Here is a 22,738-nt window from a genome sequence, read left to right as displayed (position 1 = left end):
AGAGTAAGCCTTGAGAAGAACAATGCCCATCTGGCCTGACGCGGCCTGAGGCGTTTTGCTGTCCTCAGATATTCTAGATTTTTATGGTCAGTATAGACCAGGATGGGATGCAATGCCCCTTCCAATAGATAACTCCATTCCTCCAGTGCTGTCCTAATCGCTAACAACTCCTGATCCCCGATATCGTAATTATTTTCTGATGGGGAGAGTTTTCTGGAAAAGAAAGCCACTGGGTGAATCAGCTCCTTCACTCCTATTCTTTGCGACAGAATAGCTCCTACCGCATTTTCCGAAGCATCTACCTCCAGAATGTAAGGTAATGAAGCGTCGGGATGACTCAAAATAAGGGCTTTCGTGAATAGTTTTTTCAAGGCTTCAAAGGTGGTCTGTGCCTCAGATGTCCATCGGAAATGCACCCCCACCTTATTGAGCTGAGTGATGGGAGTTACCAGGCCTGAGAAATTTTTAATAAATTTCCTGTAAAAATTGGCGAAGCCAATAAATCGCTGGACCCCCTTTTTATCCGTGGGGACTGGCCATTCTAAAACTGCAGATATTTTTTGGGGATCCATCGCAACTCCATCGGTTGAAATGATCAACCCCAAAAAAAGAATGCTGCTCTGTTCAAAGCTGCATTTTTCAGCTTTAGCATATAGCCCATGCTTGCGCAGCCGCTCCAGTACACTCCTGACGTGATCTCTATGTGTCTCCAGGGATGAGGAAAAAATCAGGATGTCATCCAGATACACAATCACATAGATGTCCAGGATGTCCCTAAAAATTTCATTCACAAAGTGTTGGAATGTAGCCGGTGCATTACAGAGACCGAATGGCATAAGAGGTACTCAAAGTGCCCAAAGCGAGTGCGGAAAGCGGTCTTCCACTCATCCCCCTCCCGAATGCGCACCGGATTATAGGCTCCCCTGAGGTATAGTTTGGTAAAGATGGAGGCCATCTTTAGCCTCTGAAATAATTCAGGGACTAAGGGAAGGGGGTACCGGTTCTTCACGGTGATCTTATTCAGGTCCCTATAGTCTACGCAGGGCCTCAGGGACTGGTCCTTCGCTACGAAAAAGATTCCCGCCCCGGCTGGTGAAGTGGAGGGGCGAATAAATCCCTTCTGCAGACTGTCATCAATGTATTCTTTTAGGGCACCCAACTCTCGTTCAGACAGCGGGAAGATTCGGCCGAAAGGGAATTTCGGATCCTGGGAACAGGTCAATAGGGTAGTCATAGGCACGGTGCGGAGGGAGAATCTCTGCACCTCGTGGGCTGAACACGTCAAGGAAATGAAGGTATGCGGAGGGCACAGTCTGTGCTAGATCCGTATCTGTATTCACACATAACAAGTTTGGGGGCCCTGGTGATGACTTTAGGAGACAGTGCTCCTGGCAGTATAGTGAGTGAAAATGAACAGATCCAGTCTTCCAGTTAATTTGGGGATCATGAGCCTGTAACCACGGGAGCCCCAAAATCACTGGAAATAGAGGGGATGCAATAGCGTCCAAGCGGAGGAGTTCCTGGTGGTGGCCTGCTACTGTGGTGCACAAAGGAGGGCTCTCTCGATCTACCAACCCTGATTTAATTTGTGAACCATCAGCCAGAAAAATATTCAACCCTCGTTCTTTGGACAATAACGGAATTCGTTGCTGAGCTGCAAAGTTAAGGTCCACAAAGCAACTGAAGGCCCCAGAATCAATAATAGCCATTACCTGCACAGTTCTTCCTGGGAGCTGGAACGAGATGGGCACGACTACATGAGTAGGGTCATCTACACAGGTTGGAGACATAGAAAAAATGGTAGAGTACTTACAGAGCTTCTCAGGACAGGAACGCACCATGTGACCCGCTGCTCCGCAGTATAGGCATAGATTATTCACTCTGCATCTGTGGCATTCCTCAGCCATGAGAGATGGCCGCATTATCCCAAGTTGCATAGGCTCTGTTCCATCCGTAGGTTCAGGACTCCGATTGCTGACTGCAGGATGTGATGGGATTGGGACCCGTGGTAACATCCATGTAGGCCTTGACCCTTGACCAGACCTTTCCTGCCTTCGTTCCCGTAACCTACGGTCAATCTGAATTGCCAGGGTGATTCATTTCTCCAAAGAATCAGGCACACCTACCCTGGCCAATTCATCCTTTAGGGGCTCGGATAATCCTAGGCGGAACTGATGGTGCAGTGCTGCATCATTCCATTGCGTATATCCAGACCAATGCCTGAATTCCGAGGCATAATCCTCTGCTGCCCGGCGTCCCTGCTGCAGAGAATGTAGGGCTGCTTCAGCCGAAGCAGCTCGCTGAGGATCGTCATATAATTGTGACATCGCCTTGAAGAATTCTGCCACAGAGTTCACATGTGGATGGCGCGCCTCCAATAGATGATGTGCCCAGGCCTGGGGTTCACCCTGCAGCAAGGATATCACGAATTCCACCTTCACAGATTCGGATGCAAATGTTCGAGGTTGGAGGTCAAAGTAGAGCTGGCAGGAATTCAGGAAGGCCCTCGATCTCCATGGAACTGCTCAGGCATTGGGACTCGAGGCTCCGGCGGGGGAATGGAGAACACTGCTCCAGCGGAGGGTCCTGTGGGGCTACTGGTAGGAGATGAACCGAGCGGGTCTGATGCTGTAACAGTAGGAGTGGCTAGGGCCTGGACGCGTCCCTCCAAGTGTTTATAACCCTCTTCCAGTGTCTTGACAGCTTGGGTAAGCATGGACAGATGGTGGCACATCTCTTCCAAGGGAGAGGGTCCTCCTCCAGACTCCGTCATGGCCGTATGGTTCTGTTAGGGACCAGCCAGTGGTAGCCTCTAGTGTTCCACAGACCAGAATTCCCCAGGGCGCGGAATCTAAGTTCCGACCTGCTTGTTCACCAGAGCCCCTGATGGTGGGGATGGACTTGGAGCAAGCCGAGACCAGGTCGCGGCCCCTGGGTGCAACCAGCTGTGGTAGAGGCACCTGTCAGTGGTACGCAGCAGGTGAGAGTCTGATGTAAAAAGGTAGAGTAAGCGAGGTCAGACAGGCCAGGTCGGTAACAGCGGAGCAGGTCGGTACAAAACGGCAGGCAAAAATGTAGGAGCAGGCAGAAGAATGGTCAGGCAAGCCAGGGGTCAGAGCAGGAGAAGTCAGCAGATCAGGATCAGGCAGGGTCAGCAACAAAGTAAACTCACAGGAAAGACCATACGGCACTTGAGCATTGCAAGAGCTGGGTTTAAATAGCCCGCCCGACTCCTGACAGGTGCTCCTGGGTCCTATGCTTGCCCAGAGCCATCATTGGTGACAGGCGCGCCTGGGTCCTAGTGCCCGCCTGCCTGTACGTTTTGTCAGGATTCTACGCATGTGCGGATTCGATTGCCGCAGCAATCTTCCCGTTCCCTGACAGTTGGCCTGCATAAAAAATGATAACTCTGTCTTTCCCAAGGAAAGCGGAGGAGGGGAGGTGTTTGATCACGTTATCAGTGACCTGCAACCTCATCATAGCCGTCCAGCCACCCGTCCAAATTCCCCTGTCATCTAGTATCTTCCTTAATGGGCCCAACACATCCCCATAGCAGCCTAGCCAAACCATAATGTCCGCTGCTGGGATAGACTCATTCCTCACCAGAACGGTCACATTTTTTACCAAAGGCTGACGAGAGATGACCCTCGGGGTTAAACCCGCCCACCTGGGAGACCCCTTCCACCTATCATCATACCTTTGCCAGAATAAATCCAGACCATCAGCCCTCACAAAAGATACATCATATTCACCTGCACCCCCAGGAGCAATAAAGGCAAAAATCTCACTAGCCCTGAAGCCCATTTCTATAATTCTGTCTATCACCTCCTCCTATTTGGGGGGGCGCCCTCACCCGTCCACCGTAACTGGACCACATTACACCGTGCCACCGAAGAAGGGGAACCCCCAACCCGGGACTCTAACACCCCCCTCACCCCCTGGCCTCCCCTGACCGCTGCAGAATAACTGATAGAGTCCGCAGCCGGGATGAATCCAGGGGGAGCAGAGGGAGCAGGGATGGACCCTTGAACAGCAGGGATGGGATGAGCAGAGGGAGCAGGGATGGACCCCTGGACAGCAGGGATGGGATGAGCAGAGGGAGCGGGGATGGACCCCTGGACAGCAGGGATGGGATGAGCAGAGGGAGCGGGGATGGACCCCTGGACAGCAGGGATGGGATGAGCAGAGGGAGCGGGGATGGACCCCTGGACAGCAGGGATGGGATGAGCAGAGGGAGCGGGGATGGACCCCTGGACAGCAGGGATGGGATGAGCAGAGGGAGCAGGGACTGGCCCAGAGCCAGCATGGATGACAGGAGCAGGGACTGCCTTACGGGCAGCAGGGATGGGAGGAGCACAGAAAACAAGGACAGACCCAGGAACTGTAAGAGCAGAACTAGAGATCACAGACTTTACACTCTCCCCACCTGGTGCATCACATATCATCTCCTCCCCCCCCCCACCAAACTCTTACCCTCCTGCAGACTCATGGCTGTAGCCAGTCCTCCAGCGTCACAGACATGCTGGTATCTGTGCACAGATTCAGTTCCACCTCTGGGCGGGGACACTCCACTCTTCATCCCATCACAAAGACCAGGACATGACTCACCACTGGGCAGGGACAGTCCTCCCCCTGCTGCATCACAGAGACCCAGAGCCAGCATTGTACTCCCAGTGGGCGGGGACACTCCATGATCTTCTAAGCCACAGGGAATCTGAGCTGCAGACACACCCCCGCCTCTGGGTGGCAACACCTTGTCTTCCTCCATGCCCTGAGGACCCTGACTTGCAGGCACACCCTTGCTGCTTGGCTGGGACACCCTGCTCTCCTTCACACCTCCAGACTGCATGCTGACATCCCTGGGCAGGGAAACCCAGCTCTCCTTAGCATCTCCAACACTTAGATCACTGGATTCAGCCACCACTTCACTGCTGGAAGGGTTCACTCCCAACACCTCTGACACTCTCACTCCTGCTGCTGCAGACTTCACCAATTTGCTGGGAATCCTTTCCAAGCTGACAAACACCGCTCTTTCTTTCTCTCTGGGCTTAGCTGGCTTCTTACACCTGTCATCCTCATCCTCCAATTCCTCGGCTGTAAAAGAAAAACTGCTTTACATATAAAGGGGACTCCATTTCTTTAATAAAATGCATAGTTCCAGCTCTCTCAGCTGCCTCCACTTAAGACCCCCAGTCCAGGGGCTGCTGCTGGGGGGGAATAGAGCCGAACCCCACAACCTTTACGGCAGGTGATACTTCCGCAGCATGCATGGGGGGGCTGGCTGGATCAGCCTCTACCCAGCAGGCTCCCTCACCTGCTGGTGCATCAGAAAACTCCTCCAGAGATGACTCCTCCTCAGCATGACCATGGGCCTCTGCCACAAGCTTGCTCCTTGCAGATCTAAACCTGTCTCCATTAATATATCTTTCCCGCAGGATTCCACTGGCCGCTTTCAGTGCAGCAACCATCTTGACCTGCTTGCTGACACGCTGTTCCAAGATCTTCAACTGAGGCTTCATGGTTTGGCGCTTGGAGGACCAGACCCGGTCATACGAAGCCCTGAATTTCTTCAACTCCAGTCTCAGCCCACTTAGCTTTTCCTCCTCCTTGTTCAAGCAGTTGATATGGCCCACACTGTGCTCTCTGTATGCACTGTATTTCTCCCCTGGCCTAGGGCCCATTCCCAGGTCCTCCACTGGTGTTTTTGTGGGGCTGGTACTAGGGCCAGGATCCTGCCCACGAACACATCCTTCCTGGGCAGGGAGAGGAATCCAGTCCCTGGTTCCAACAAAGGCCTCCGGAAGCTCAGAGTACAGCTTGCACACCACCTTCCACGACAAGCTCAGGAATGGAGATTTTTTATTAAGTTGTTACTTGCAATCAGTAAACAAACTTATTTTATACAAAAATACAAAACTCACAATAAATAAACCAAATCAACTCAGATTATAAATGGGAAACTTCCCCAACAAAAACATTACGGTTTATGAACAAGAAAACCATTTCAGTCTTTATGGCTTGTTCTAATATAAAGTTCATAACCTGCAAGAAAAATATGATAGCTTACCAGCCAAGAAAAAACAGAGCATTAACACAGGAACAGGACTTGCATCAATGGCCTTTCTGGCCTATCATCATTATATAAAAGCAGAAAGAAAATCGGCCTTTATGGCCCAAACCATCATGGTTATAACATTTCAGTTTCAATGATTTTACATACAAACGACAATACTTACACGAGAGGGCCATTATGGCCCAACCTCTAATACATACCATTCTTAAACACAACCCTAAACTCCCTCAGCCCAGAGTCCTACTTACTCCAAACTCCTAAGCATAGCTTAGGGAAACCTTACATCCTACAAACCACCCAAGAAAAGGGTAAGAAACTTAGATCTTCAGTGAATGCAGCCTTTCGTAAAAAAGAACCATACTTACCAAAATCTAAGGGAGTGATATAAGAGAAACAGAGACAGGGACCACCACCCGAGGTCAACAGACGGCAGCAACCGACCTAATGTTCCTCCACGCCTCCATCCAGGCCTTTTGCTGCCCCCTGTTTCTCTCAAGACCCCGAATCTTCCCAACCTCACCAAGAATGCCACACACCACCACCTGGACGGGGAGGACTTTCTGCCGGATTGAGACCTGACACCGTGCATTCCACGTGTAATAACGGACCAATAAGCTGACTAGGAAAAGGGTGTCCAAATCAAAACCCGGGCGACTTTCAAATGCTCCATACACCCACTCTGCATAAGACATGCAGCTCAGGAAAGGAACACCCAGAGTCCCACCCACCTCTTTATACACCTCTACATTGAAAGGACACCGAAGCAAGAAGTGGTCCATAGTCTCCACTTCCCCCTGACACTCCGACCTCGGACAACCACGGTCATCCGGAGGACGGTACTTCAGGTTACCTCTCATGTAGAGCCTGCCATGGAAAGCGAGCCAGGCCTGGTCCCTAAACTTCAAGGGAATCCGTTCCAAATTAATCAGTCTTAAACCCTCCCTCATAATATGACCTGGGCAATCCTTCAAGGCAAGCGGATCATGAAAGGCAGTCGCCACAATCCTCTCATCCAGGAGTCTCCTAGGAAGGGACCTGACCTCCTCCGCCGTCACATGCCACTGCCTGAGTAACTACAGGCTCGGGGCCACATAAGCTGGGAGCTTACCATGCTTAACGCGCAGGCTTTTCACTAGCCCGCCACTCTCCCAACAGCTCAGAAAGGGTCTAAACCAGATCCGAAACAGTCCTACCCATGCAGGCGGCCTCTCTCCCAACATGCTACCAAAGTTATGTTTTAATAAACATCAGAGAGAAAAAAACTATTGGGTTAACCATACCTAGGCCACCCTCCCGCCTGGATGAGTAAGTCACATCTCGCTTGACAAGGTTCAGCCTGTTCCCCCATAACATCTGGAAGAAGCAGCTGTAGACCCTCGTATAGAGTGACTCTGGTAAGAGGCAGACAAAGCTGACATACAAAAAGATGGGGATCAGGAAAGTCTTAATCAAGTCAACCCTTTCCCTTAAGGAGAGCCGCCACCCCTTCCAACATCTCACTTTGACCTTGGCATCGGCCAGCCTAGCCTCCCAATTTGATTTGCTGTAATCAGCAGGGCCAAAATTAATGCCTAAAACTTTTATTTTATGCTGAGGCACCGGGAAGGTGTCCGAAAGTGAAAAGCCCTCACCTTCCTTACCCATCCAGAAAATTTCACATTTGTCCTGGTTGACCTTGGAGCCTGACACCTCCGAATACTGATCCATCACTGAGACCACCTCCTGCGCCTCCTCAGTCCCAGAAATGAAGACAGAAACATCATCAGCGTAGGCAATGACCTTCAGGGGTGGATCCCCTGCGACACCCACCAGCACCCCGCCCAGCACTCCACCATCCAACCTCCTAATAAAGGGGTCAATGGCGAATGCGTAGAGCAAGGGACTCAGCGGGCACCCCTGGCGCACACCGGAACCAACCCCAAAAGGCCGCCCAACCCATCCATTCACCAACATGAAGCTCTCAGCCTCCCTATACAACGTTTTAAGCCAGCCAATAAACCTCCCCTCTAGGCCGTACCGGTCCAGGAGATGCCAAAGGTACTTGTGATCAACTCGATCAAAGGCCTTTGCCTGATCCACAGCCAGCAGGAACTTTCCCCAGCCTTTAGCCTTACATCGCTCCAGAGCCTCCCGGAGAGCTAACACCACTGTAAAGGTACTTCTGCCCTGGACCGAGCAATGCTGCTGGCGAGAAAGTAAGCCGCCCGCCACTGACGACAAGCGCCAGAACAAGATCTTAGCCAGAATCTTTCTATCGACATTGAGAAGGCTAATGGGGTGCCAGTTCTCAATAGCCGAAGGATCTTTACCCTTTGACAAGAGAATTACAGCAGACTGCCTCATGGAAGGAGGGAGCGACCCCTCATCCAGACATCAATTATGGACCTCCACAAGGTGGGGTGCCAAGCTGGACTTAAAAGCCTTAAAAAACTCAGCTGTCAAACTGTCTGGCCCAGAAGTCTTTCTAATGGCCAGACTATCAATGGCTTTGGACACCTCTTCTACTGTAATTTCCCCTGTCAAACTTGCAGACGAGACATTACCCTCCAAACCTGGTGTAGAGTCCAAAAAGCTCAACATCCTTGTCCGGACAAGGTGCTTCTCACTCAGTAAATCCTCATAAAAGGACCTGGAGACCTCCAGAATCCCTGACCTGGATCTTGTCAGGGATCCCGTACTATCCCTCAAGCCAGTGACCGTCTTAATCGCTGCGTTCTGCTTACAGTTCTGGAAAGGGTCAGGCTAGTGGTACTTCCCATAATCCCTCTCCAGAACCAAAGAGGCCCGCCGGTCATACTGGTACTCCCTGAAAAGAAGCTTAACCTCCGAGATCGCCCCAGAATCTCCACCGCTTGAAACAAGGCGGTCAAACTCCCTCCGCAACCGTTGGTAGGCGATATATTTATCAAGTTGTTTTCTTTTTCCTATGGCCCTGAAAAACCTGCTGATCCGCCCCTTGGTAAGCTCCCACCACTCCGACTTACTGTTGCAGAAATCCAGCACAGTCTCCTGAGCCTGAAAGAACTCCTCAAAGGATCGTCTCACTTCCTCGTCTTCCAGCAGAGCCAAATTCATTCTCCAGATGCCCTTCACTCTCAGTGGCGCATCTGAAACATTCAAAGTCACAGTAAGCAAAAGGTGGTCAGAAAACTCCACCGCCTGACACTCGGGTGCCGAGAAGGCAGAGTCCTCCTTCAAAAAAAACATGTCTATCCTACTCTGACTATTACCTCTCCTAAACATGAAACCAGTGCTGTCCGGGCTGCTCTTCATTAAGGCATCCACCAGACCTGCTTCCCTGACTATCGCATTTAAAAAAACGCTATCATATCCCAGCCTGTCATTGGAGCCTTTCTTGTCCTTGGGCCTAGTCACGGTGTTGAAATCACCTCCAAAGACAACTTGCCGGGACGTAAAAAGAAAAGGCTTGATCTTCGTGAAGAGATATTTCCTGTCCCACTTGGACTGTGGTCCATATATATTAACCAGGCGCAGTTCCTGCCCCCTCACAAGGACATCTAAGATCAGACATCTTCCAATCTCCACCTCAATGACCCGCCGGCACGTTACCATACCGGTAAAAAGCACCGCAACTCCGCTGTAAGGCTCAGCCGCAAGAGACCAAAAGGAGGGCCCACGCCTCCACTCCCTCTTAGCCAGATGTATATCGGCTAGACTACACAACCGGGTCTCTTGCAAAAATAAAACATCAGCATCAATACCACTGAGCAAAAATAAGGCTGTATCTCTAGCGCTTACAGATTTTATGCTGGCGACATTAATAGTCACCACCTTTAACGGAGCGGGAACTGCCATTTGAGCCATTAAGATTGGTGTTTCCTATCCTTCTCTTTTCCCCCCTCCCCTACAGCTGAAACCACACCCTCCCCCAGTGATTCCCTCCCATTCTCCTCCATCGGGGACAAGGAGCCCACCGACTCCCCCTCATCCTCAGATAGAGCCCCAAACCTATTAGAGATGGACAGCTCCCCTACATCTAGGGAAGACATGGATGAGACGGGGAAATAGAAACCTTATTTTTCTTCCACCACCTCTGTCTGGTTATGCAGAGCCTCCGAGCACTGCGAGTAAGAGTGGCCTAAACGCAGACACAAATTGCACCGAATCAGGTTGCAATCGCGTGCAACATGGCCCACCTCCTGACAAAGGGAACAACGCAAGACTGAACACGAGGAGGCAAAGTGGGATTTACTCTCACACCTATGGCACAGTCTAGGCTGCCCAGCATAAAAAATAACTAATCTATCACGACCTTTGAAGGCCGAGGAGGGAAGATGCTTCACTACGTTATCCGACACCCCCAGCCTCATAGTGACCGACCACCCACCCGTCCAAATCCCCCTGTCATCATTTATTTTCCTAAGGGGCCCCAGGACCTCCTGCAGGAATTGACTCGTTCCTTACCAAGATGGTGATGTTCTTCACCAAAGGCTGCCTTGATACTACCCTGGGGACAAGCCCCGCCCACCTCTCTGATCCCTTCCATCTGTCATCATATTTCTGCCAGAAGACATCCAGCATGTCACTCCTAACAAAAGACACATCATATTCCACTGACCCTACAGGGGCAATTTATTTATTTATTTATTTATCGAGTTTATATAGCGCCAAAGGGTTTGCTCAGCGCTGTACAATAGAGGGGGGACAATACATGAAACAGAACAGTAACATCAAACAGCACACGAGGGGTTAGAGGGCCCTACTCTTTAGAGCGTACAATCTAGGAGGGAGGGGGTAGAGGCACAGGAGGAAACGGCTGTGGGGGATGGAGTGGTAGGAGGAGGGAAGGGCAGCGGCTGTTAGGTGGGGGTGGGGTAGGCTTCCCTGAAGAGGTGGGTTTTCAGGGAGCGCCTGAAGGTGAGGAGGGAAGGTGACAGTCTGATGGATTGGGGTAGTGAGTTCCAGAGGATGGGGGAGGACCTGGAGAAGTCTTGCAGTCGTGCGTGGGAGGAGGAGACCAGGGAGCAAGATAGAAGGAGGTCCTGTGAAGAGCGAAGGGTACGGGTAGGGTGGTACCTGGGAATCAGGTCGGTGAGGTAGTTAGGGGCAGTGTTGTGAATGGCCTTATAGGTCAGGGTGAGCAATTTAAATTGAATGCGTTGGGCAATGGGGAGCCAGTGGAGGGAGAGGCAGAGGGGGGTGGCAGAGGTGGAGCGGCTGGTGAGGTGGATGAGTCTGGCCGCTGAGTTCAGGATGGTCTGAAGCGGGGAGAGCCTGCACTGGGGTAGGCCGGTGAGGAGGGAGTTGCAGTAGTCCAGGCGTGAGATAATCAGGGAGTGTACTAGTAGTTTAGTGGTGTCTGGGGTAAGGAAGGAGCGTATCTTGGCGATATTGCGGAGGTGGAGTCTGCATGTGTTTGTGAGAGATTTGATATGAGGTTGAAAGGAAAGGTTTGAGTCCAGAATGACGCCAAGGACTTTGGCTTGCTGGGCGGGATTGATGGTGGTGTTGTTGGTAGTGATGGAAAGGATGGGGGGGGGGGCGCGGGCTGGGGGGAAGATGAGAAGCTCGGTTTTGGAGAGGTTGAGTTTGAGGAAATGGAGCGACATCCAGTCAGAGATGTCGTTTAGGAGGTGAGTGATGCGGGCGGAGAATGTGGGGGTGAGGTGAGGGGTGGATAGGTAGATTTGAGTATCATCGGCATAGAGGTGGTAATTGAAGCCGTGGGAGTGTATGAGTTTGCCAAGGGAGGAGGTGTAGATGGAGAAGAGAAGGGGTCCAAGGACAGAGCCCTGGGGGACCCCAACAGAGAGGGGGAGTGAGGAGGAGGTGGCACCGTTGTAGGAAACGCTGAAGGAGCGTTGGGATAGGTAGGACGAGAACCAGGAGAGAGCGGTGTCTCTGATGCCAAGGGAGAGTAGTTTATTAAGGAGGAGGGGGTGGTCGACTGTGTCAAAGGCCGCGGAGAGGTCTAGGAGGAGGAGGACAGAGTAGTCGCCTTTGGCTTTGGCGGTTAGTAGATCGTTGGTGATTTTGAGGAGGGCAGTTTCGGTGGAGTGTAGGGGACGGAAGCCGGACTGTAGTGGGTCAAGGAGGTTGCTGTCAGTCAGGTGGGCGCTTAGGCGATCGAAGACCAAGCACTCAAGGAGCTTGGAAGTGAGTGGCAGCAGGGAAATTGGTCTGAGGTTGTTGAGGTCAGTGGGGTCCAGGGAGGGCTTTTTGAGTATGGGGGTGATGTGCGCATGTTTTAGGGGGGAGGGGAAGACGCCAGTAGAGAGGGAGAGATTAAAGATGTGGGTAAGGGAGCGGATGAGGGAAGAGGGGGGTGACCGGAGGAGTTGAGAGGGGATAGGTTGCGGAGGTTGCGGCTGGTGATGGTTTGGCGCACTGGGGGGGGGAAGTTAGGGGAAGGGGAGGTGGAGAACGTGAGGAGGTGGTGGTCGGAGAGAGGGAAGGGGGTGTTAGTGAAGTGGTTAAGGGTACAGAGGTGGGAGAAGACGAGGTCCAGGGTGTTCCCATTGATGTGGGTGGAGGATTGAGTGTATTGTGTGAGTGTGAAGGAGGAGGTTAGGTGGAGGAGTTGGGAAGTAGCCGGGGTGTTGTCATTGATGGGGATGTTGAAGTCCCCGAGGATGATGGTCGGTAGCTCAGAGGAGAGGAAGAAGGGAAGCCAGGCGGCGAAGTCATCCAGGAAGCGGGCTATGGATCCGGGGGGCCTGTAGATCACTGCGATCCTTAGGGGGGTGGGTGAGAAGAGCCGGATGCAGTGAGCCTCGAAGGAGGAGAAGGTTAGGGAGGGGGGGTTAGGGAGGACCTGGAAGGTGCTCAGCGGTGATAGGAGCAGGCCGACACCACCACCTTTGTGACCGCCCAATCTAGGTGAATGGGACCAGATGAGACCTCCATGGGAGAGTGCCGCAGGGGAGGTAGTGTCAGTGGCCTGTACCCAGGTTTCGGTGATGGCTAGGAGGTTGAGGGAGCGGGAGATAAAGAGGTCATGGATGGCAGTTAGTTTGTTGCAAACCGAACGGGCGTTCAGAAGTGCAACCGAGAGAGGGGGGATGGATGCGGGGAGGAGGTGCACAGGTATGAGGTTGAGGGGGTTGCGGCGGCTGGCGGGGGCAGGGGGGTCCCTGGAGGGGGGGAGAGGTGGTGAGGGGCCAGGGTTCGGGGAGATGTCCCCGGCGGATAGGAGAAGGAGAAGGGTGAGGAGGGTGGCGTGGGAATGGGAGGTGTAGGAGCGTGTGGGTCTGGTAGTGGTGGCACGTGGGTCGACCGGGGAGTGGAGTACCAAGAGGAGGTGGTGAGTGCCGTAGTGGGGAGAGGGCAGAAGTGAAGGGGCAATGTAGAGCTGTTTTGGGGGGGTGGGCGGGTAGAGGGAGGCGATTTTTGGGATGGAGGAGAGGAAGACGAGGAGGAGAAGTGCAGGTGGCATGCTGGGGTGAGTGCAGTGCTGTTCGGGTCGGGGGAGGTGAAGGGATATGGGTCAGGGCGAGGTGATGTGGAGAGTCTGTATCACCGTGGAGGAGTCCACTAGAGTCCTTCAGTAGCTGCAATCTGTGAGTGCAGTATGCTGGCGTCCGAGGGGTCTTCAGTGGGTCCGGTGGATCGGCGAGTGGAGGGGTCGTAGGGTGCGATGTCTGGGGGTGTTGGTAGGCACAGCGTCTGGTGATGTTGGTGGCTGGGTGGTCCGGGAGATTCGCTGGGCGACGTCTTGATTCGCTGGGTGGTCCGGGTGTTGGGTGTCCAGAGGTGGTAGCTGGGTGCCCGGTAGCTGGGTGCTGGGTGTCCAGGGGTGGTAGCTGGGTGCCCGGTAGTTGGGTGCTGGGTGTCCAGGGGTGGTAGCTGGGTGCCCGGTAGCTGGGTGTCCAGGGGTGGTAGCTGGGTGCCCGGTAGCTGGGTGCCCGGTAGCTGGGTGGTGGGTGTCCAGGGGCGGTAGCTGGGTGCCCGGTAGCTGGGTGCAGGGTGTACAGGGGTGGGCCCAGAACCGATATATGGGTTGGGCAGCGGAGCAGCGATCAGTGGGCCTGAGCTGATTCCTGGTGGTCAGGGATGGACACAGGGCTAGTGGGGAGGGCCCTGCGAAGGCTGGCAGGTCTGTGGGGATCGGTGTTGGCAGCTTACCCGTTCTGGTGGTGCTGCCGTGCAGGTATTCTGGGGTGGTCCTGGGCTGCTGTCAGCTTGGTGGTCCTTGCTTGCTGTTCCTGGTGGTCCAGGGTAGTCAATGAGGACCCAGGGCTGATGGGGAGGGCCCTGGGCAGGCAGGCAGGTCGGTGGTACCTGGTGATCAGAGCGGAGACGGTCCGGGCGGATGTCCGGCGATTCGGTCCGGTCGCGGCAAAAATTGAGGCCCCGGCTTCAGGTGTGCGGGTAGGCCGCGATTCCCGGAGCTCCGGGAAAAGGTCCAGAAGCTTACCCTGGTGGTCGGGCTGGGCCGGGAGTGTCTTAGGGGCCCCGCTGGGGTCCGCTGCGGGCCGGATGGCAGCGGATTGGGGCTAGGAGCGCAGGAGCTCCTAACACATGTCTGCTCCCGCCGCCATCTTGGCCAAGTACAATAATATGTCACCCGCCTTGAAGCCCTGGCGATCTACTACCTTCCTCCTACCAGGAGGGGAACCCTGCCCGGACCATTTAAGCTGGACCACGTTCTTTCGTTTGACTGATTGGGGAGCAGACTCAGACCTCATCTCCCCTGGATGACCCATCAACAGCCTAGCCCCCCTCAGGGCTGCAGCATAACTTGGATCCTCAGAGACAGGGCCGGACATAGGGGCACTGACCGCTGCTGCATAACTCCTAACCCCACCAGGGACCATCCCTTTATCCTGAGCCCCAACATTAGGGCCCAACACTGATTTACCAGCAACCAGAAGTAACACCATTGCTGCTATCATCCGCACCAGGGCCCAACACTGGTACACTGACCTTCTCCACCCCACCAGCCCCAACAGAGCCCAAGCCAGACCCAGGGGCACCAGTAACATCTACAGCCACACCAGACCCATGACAGGGGAGAACCGGGACAAGGGACGGAACCCCAGGGACAGACACCGACACCCCGGAAGCAGACCCCTGTACAGCAAGGGGGGGGGGGGGGCAGGCACAGACACATTGCATGTGTTTTCATCAGATACCATATTTACCACCATGTCCCTTACTGAGTCCTCTAGACCTTCAGCCGGTGGCACCTCCACACTGCCTGTGCTCTGCAGTGAACTGGCAGCCTGGTGACCCCGCACATTAGCCAGCTCCTTTTCCGGTAGCCTCCGCAGTTTGACATAACCCGCTTTCTCCACAATTTTTGGCTTCAATGGCTTGGGGACCCCGACCTCCTCCACAACAGAGTCCTCCGATCCGAACTGAAAACGGCGCCCCTGCAGCGGGGACTCCACCTCCTCCACAAACTCGATAGGTTCCGATGCCTCAGCGATTTCCACTTGCAACCCCCAGTTGGGCGGCCGCTGCCCCGGGGGGACGAGCTCTGCGGTACTCCTCACCTCCTTTGACTCTCCCACAGACATCCCGGCCACCTGGCTCTGCACGTCTGCCACGGGACCCTCCGGCGGCTCTTCCTCGATGCTGGCCGGCTCTCCCGCCGGCTCGTCCAGGGATGATGATGACATGGCTCCTTTCACTGCCGACACAGTCCTACCCCTGGCCTGCCTGCTACGCTCCTCGTTACCGCTCCTCTCACGGAGCGAGCTGCCGGCAGCCTTCAGGGTGGACACGATCTGGCTCTGGACCCGCAGCTTCTGCTCCAACTTTTCTAAGTCAGGCTTCAAAGCCAATCGCTTACTGCTCCATAAGCGGTCATATGTAACACGGAACTTTTTGATCTCCGCTTTCAGCTTGCACAGCTTTTCCTCTTCACGGGCAATACGACCAGCACAGACACTCCTGCGATCCTTATAAATCGCATAAGGCTCCCCCTTCCTCGGGCCCTTTCCCATATCCCCAGTTGGAATGAGGGGATCGGTACTAGGACCCTCAGAGGGGCCCCCACCGTTTGATTCCTGCCCATGGCTGCTCATCCCTCCTGGGCAGGGAGAGAAATCCAGCCCCTGGTCCCACAATAGGCCTCTGGTAGACACAGAGCACTCCTCACACACACCTCGTCAGGAATGGAGATTTTGTTTATTGTTTAAATTCTCACAATCAGCATACAAAAAGTTTTTCTACAAAAGTACAAAAAATAAATAAATAACATATCTCATCACGATGACCACGTGTCCAAAAATAAAGGCCTTTATGGCCAAAAAAATCAAAAAATGCGTATATACGCATGTATAGCTTTTATAATCAAATACCTACTTAACAGGCCTTTATGGCTACATTAGACTTATTTCAACATACATGATAAATGTACATTACGCAGACCAAGGAACCCAGACCTTCAGGTCCATGCAGCCTTTCTTCAAAAATCCAACTCAGTCAAAATCTAAAGGGAGTGCATTGAAAGGAAGAAAACAGAATAGTTGCCAACACCCAGAGATCAACAAGCAGCAACCACAGGCCTGATATTCCTCCACGTCCTTATCCAGACCCTTTGCCGCCACCTGTCTCTCTCAAGACCCTGAATTTTGCCCACCTCACCAAGGATGTCACGCACCACCACCGGAGCAGGAGGGACTTTCTGCCGAATAGAAACCTGACACCGTGCATTCCATGTGAAGTATCGGACCACTAAACTAACTAGATAAAGCGTGTCTAAATCAAAACCCTGACGGTCTTGCAATGCCCCATATACCCACTCTGCATAACTCATGCAGTGCAGAAAAGGGACACCTAGGACCCTCCCTACCTCCTTATAGACTTCCACATTGAAAGGGCACTGAAGCAAGAAGTGGTCCATAGTTTCCACTTCACCCCGACACTCCGCTCTCGGACAACCACGGTCATCCAAAGAGCGGTACTTCAAATTCCCTCTCACGTAGAGTCTGCCATGGAACCTGAGCCAGGCCTGATCCCTAAACTTGAAGGGAATCCGCTCAGAATTTAATAAACGTAGACCCTCCCGCATAATATGGCCTGGGCAATCCCTCAAGGCCAGTGACGCATGAAAAACAGTGGACACAACCCTCTCACCCAGGAGCCTCCTAGGAAAGGACCTAATGCCACCGCCTAAGTATCTTCAGGCTCGGGGCAACATAAGTCGGGAGCTTACCATGCTTAACCCACAGGCTTTTCGCTAGCCCACCATTCTCCCAGCAACTCAGAAAAGGCCTAAAACAGTTCCGGAAGAGGCTTACCCATGCAGGCGGTATCTCTGCTAGCATATTACCAAAATTGTGTTTCAGGAACACCAGAGAGAAGAAAACCACTGGGTTGACCATACCTAGGCCACCCTTCCGCCTGGATAAGTAAGTCACATCTCGCTTCACAAGGTTCAGTCTGCTTCCCCATAATAGCTGGAAAAAACAGCTGTAGATCCTCGTACAGAGAGACTCTGGCCAGATGCAGACAGTACTGACATACAGAAAAATGGAGATCAGGTAGGTCTTGACCAAATCAACCCTTTCCCTTAGGGAGAGCCACCATCCATTCCAGCATTTTACCTTGACTTCGGCACAGGCCAGCATGGATTCCCAGATGCCAAACGCCAGAAAAGAATCATGGGCAGAATCTTTCTATCGACATTGAGAGGACTGATGTGGCGCCAGTTCCCAATCATCGAAGGATCCTTACCCTTTGACAGCAAGATCACAGCAGACTTTCTCATGGAGGGAGGGAGCGAGCCCTCCTGTAGACAGCAATTAAACACCTCCACGAGATGCGGTGCCAAGCTGGACTTAAAAGATTTATAAAATTCTGCCATCAATCCATCTGACCCAGGTGTTTTCTTAACAGCCAGACTCTCTATGGCTTTGACAAGCTCTGCCTCTGTGATCTCATCTGTCAAACTTGGAAGCGGGATGTCATTTCCCAGACCCGGTGTAGAGTCCAGAAAGCTCAGCATCCTAGCTCGATCGAGGTGCCTCCTACCCAGAAGATCCTTATAAAAGGACCTTGAGACCTCCAGGATCCCTGACCTGGATTTCTTCAGGGAACCCGTACTATCCCTAAGGCTTAAGACCGTCTTAATCATTGTACTCTGTTTGCAGTTCTGGTAAGGGTCGGGCGAGTGGTATTTCCCATAATCCCTCTCCAGAACCAAAGAAGCGTGCCGGTCGTACTGATACTTCCTAAGAAGAAGCTTTACCTCCGAGATCGCCCCGGGATCTCCACCATACGAGACAAGGCGGTCAAGCTTCCTCCGCAGCCGCTGGTAGGCAATATATCTATCAAGTTGGCTCTGAAAAACCTGCCGGTTCGCAACTTGGTAAGCTCCCACCACTCTGACTTACTGCTACAGAAATCCAGAATGGTCACCTGAGCCTGAAAAAATTCCTCAAAGGATTGTCTCACATCCTCATCGTCCAGCAAGGTCGAATTCATCTTCCAGATGCCCCTTCCCTTCAGCGGCGTATCTGAAACATTCAAGACCACAGATAGCATAAAGTGATCAGAGAACTCAACTGCCCGACACACAGGTGCCAAAAAAGCAGAGTCCCCCTTTAAAAAAAACCTATCTATCCTGCTCTCACTATTACCTCGCCTGAACGTGAATCCCGTGCTGTCTGGGCTACACTTAACCAGTGCATCTACCAGACCTGCATCCCTGACTATGGCATTAAGAAAAACGCTATCATAACCCAGCCTGTCAGTGGAGCCTTTCCTGTCTTTGGGCCTAGTGATGGTGTTAAAATCACCTCCAAAGACAACTTGCCGGGCCGTAAAAAGGAAAGGCCTGATCTTTGTAAAGAGGCATTTCCTTTCCCACTTGGACTGCGGGGCATACACATTAATCAAACGCAGAGACGTCCAGGACCATGCACCTTCCGATCTCCACTTCAATAACCCGCCGGCACATTACCATATCAGTAAAAAGAACTGCAACCCCACTGTAAGGCTCGGCCGCAAGAGACCAGAAGGAGGGGCCACGCCTCCACTCCCTCTTTGCCAGGTGGATATCAGCCATCAGACATCAGCATCAAACTCGCTGAGCAAAAATAAGGCCAAATTACAAGCACTAACAGACTTCATGCTGGCAACATTAATGGTTGCCACTTTGACTGGGGCGGGAACTGCCATCAAGGAGATTGAGGTGGCTGTTCCTTAGCCTGACTGACACACACATCCTCAGGGGACTCCTCCCGAGAATCCTCAACTAACCCAACTTCCTCCTCCATCCGATCCAAGGATTCAATAGAACCCTCATCAGGATCAGACAGAGTCCCAAACTTGTTGCTTAGGGGCACCTCGTCCGAAGAACCCGAAGACTCCATGGACACAGAGGACAATATGACCTTATTTCTTCTCCTACCCCCTACCACAGACCAACCTGCCTCCACGGGAGGGGCGGTCACACTCCCTTCCCCCTGACCCCGGGACAAGATCCCCCCTCTGCCCTCCCTTGATCTACCCCTAACCCCCCGCTGACCAGGGCCCCCGGATCGCCTGGACACCAAGGTCAACAGGGAACTAGTCCCCACACCAGACTCCATCCCTATGGCAGCTTCAGCCAACTGGCTGGGTTTTAAGGGCACTAAACATACCCTGGGCACTAATTTGGACTTAGCAGGGGGGGGGGCTGATACAACCCCAGGTGACTGGACAGACACAACGGGGGAAACAACCACAGGCAGGGAAACTGCTTCAACAACCATAGGGACTGACTCAGCCAGCGATACAACAGGATCAGACACAAGGGGCAATTCAGACTGAGGGAGGGAGACCGAGACTGGGTCCGACACAGGGAATTCTTCAGGGACAGACTGGACCAAAGCTGCATTCTCCACATCTATCCTAAAAAACTCCTCCATGAGTTCCCTCTGATTATGCAGAGCCTCTGGGCAGGCACTGTACGGGTGACCAACCACATTACACAGATTGCAGCATATGAAATTACAACCCCTTGCCTGATGGCCCAGACCCTGACAGAGGGAGCACTTCTGAATGAGGCATGAAGATGAAAAGTGCCCTTTATCCCCACACCTATGACACAGTTTGGGATGGCCCTGGTAGAAGATGATTATCCGGTCCGTCTTAATGAAGGCAGAGGAGGGGATATGTTGAACCACATTATCCACCACTCTCAGCTTCACCTGAGTGGTCCAACCCCCAGTCCAGATACCCTTACCATCATAGACCTTCTTCAAAGATCCCATCAGGTCCCCATACCTCTTTAACCAAACTGTCAGGTCCGCAGCAGGGATGGATTCATTGCAGACCAAAATGGTTATGTTTTTTACTAGGGGCTGTCTTGAGACCACTTTGGGGAGCAGACCCGCCCAGTCCCCCATCATCTTACACCGGTTTTCATACCGGTCCCAGAATAGGTCCAGGCTCTCCGGCTGGACAAAGGACAAGTCAAACTCCGGGGACCCTATTGAACTAATTAAGGCAAAAATTTCTTCCACCTTAAACCCCATCTCCAGGATTCTGTCTGCCACAAAGTCCCTTGATGGAGGGGTACCCTGACCCATCCAGCGCAGCTGAACCACATTGCGCCTCGCAAAAGACCCGCCCCCACCCGGTCTGAAGCTCTGCTGGGGATGCTGCACTGCACTCTGACCCCTTCCACCCCCTGCTGCAGCAGCATAGCTTTGGGGCGCCTGCACGCCCCCTGATACAGCCCCCGCATATGATAGCACACCGGGGACCACACTTGGAGTTCCAATCCCCCCTCCTCCTCCAGCTGACATTACAAAGCTCCCTGTAGCCATTCGTGCTGCCACTTTGTTATGGTCCACTGTGACCGATTCTCCTTCCTTTGGGCCCCCTCCTAGATCTTCAAAGGAGGGGATGGGGGGGGAGAGCCTGGGTAGTATGAGGCCCTCCATCCCTACTCCCGCCCGCACTTCCATCGCTATCCGGGCCGCCTCCAGGGCCCTGCCCGGAATCCTCCATGCTGCTGGGCTAACGCCCATAATTGAGGCCCAGGCCTGAACGAGGCCTCCATGGGACTCAGAGAGCTCACTCGCACCTCTCACTGCAGTAGACTCCACCCAGGAAGTGGCACTGCCGTGTGGGCTGCAGTACCAGGGATGGCCAGCGGGTGCTCTCAGCAGCCAGAAGCTCACTCCTGCAATCAAGTCATCACCTGAGGCTGATTGCAGGAGGTGTATTTAAGCAATGGCCAGGCCTGCAGTCAGTGCCTTGGTGTTTGTTCCCATGAGCCCCTCTACCTGCATCCTGCCTGCTTCCTGCCTGCTATTCCTGCCTGATCGTGACTCTGCTAGAACTCTGCCTGCACCGACCCCGGCTATTCCTGACCACTCTCCTGCCTGCTCCTTTGTACCTTGTCTGCCCGATAGTTACCGACCCGGCCTGCCTGACTGCGTTTGTGTTCCCACACATATTGTGATTTATTGGAGGTTTGGTTTTTGCACTGTGTGTACTGTATAGTCTTAATAAATTATATTGTTTTACACCATACTTGAAGCCTGCATTTTCTTGTGTCAGTCCACACATCTCTGGTCATACCTGGATCCCTGACAAGTACACTTGGGTTGCAACAAGAGGTTCATAAAACCTAATACCTACATAAGTCTAACTTCCCTCCCCTTCTTTTTTTTTTTTTTCTCTCCCCTCCCATCCCCTCCCCTCTTATTTCCCAATTCTTCATACCCTTTTAGGAAAGTTCCTAGGGTGCATCTGTCAAGAAGACCATGAATAGGGAGATGACAGCCGGTATGTATGATGAATGGAGACATGCACTGGGCAGCACTTCTAAGAATATGAAGCAGACTCTGTGTGGAGAAGGGAAGAGACAAGAAGGCGCTTCTAAGTGCAGTGGGTCCAATACGTTTTAATAGGTACAGTTAAAAACACTTACAAAATAAAAGAATAAACAGGCTCATCAATGGTATGTCTGTGCGGGGCTTTTCTCACTGTGTAGCAGCCCGCTGTGCCAGCCAGCAGCTGCAGGGGGAGCTCAGGATATGGTGCCTAGATGGCCAGCGCTCTTCTGGGAATGCTAGAGCGCACGCTGGCATGCATGCTGTCCAGAGGGAGTGCAAACCAGAAGTTACGTTAGCATGGGGTGGTGACGCATTTCGGACCATGCGTAGAATGCTCCTTCTTCATGACTGAGCCCAAGGAAGGGATGAGCCTCATAAATAGGAAAAAGGGGGGGGGATGAGGTGGCCCTGGATGTGTATATGTGTACACTCCTTAAAAAAAACAAAGGGTAATAATGCACTGTGGATGAACAGCGGGAAAATTCTATATAAAAAATATGTGAAAGAGATAAAAGGAAGGTGACTAAAAACGGGGAAATATTCTATATAAAATGATAATTTTCTAGAACAACATGGGAAATCCACTGAGGGTTTAGGAGTTTAAGTGATTAAAGCCATACCCACTGATCTCCCCAGGGCCAAAAGATATCTGCGCCTGTGCCATAATGAGATTTATTGGATTTATGCTCTGGATCTCCTGGTGGTTTAAATGAGGACCTGAAGATTAACACTATTATATAGGGTTGCTACTTTTACTACATTACAGTTATATTAAACCACCATTTGCTTTTTTCTGATTCTGCATTATACTCTACAAGTCATTTCTTATGTGGTTTTTTTTTGTGGCTTTCAGTTCCATTTCATAGCTACCATTGATAAGTAATTACACACCATAGAGACTAACATCAGCCCATTTATGGTT

General features: G+C 52.6%; 1 protein-coding gene across 4 annotated transcripts in view; it reads left to right on the top strand.

Annotated features, from left to right (window-relative positions):
- The window catches only part of TMC4 (transmembrane channel like 4), an 880,426-nt gene that overhangs the window by 170,118 nt on the left and 687,570 nt on the right, over positions 1 to 22,738 (top strand). The window lies entirely within an intron of this gene.

This window comes from Staurois parvus, unplaced genomic scaffold, assembly GCF_062004578.1.
Source record: "Staurois parvus isolate SC_StPar_1 unplaced genomic scaffold, SC_StPar_1.0 ptg000304l, whole genome shotgun sequence".
Lineage (NCBI taxonomy): Eukaryota > Metazoa > Chordata > Amphibia > Anura > Ranidae > Staurois > Staurois parvus.
This window is presented reverse-complemented; position numbering and strand designations above follow the sequence as displayed.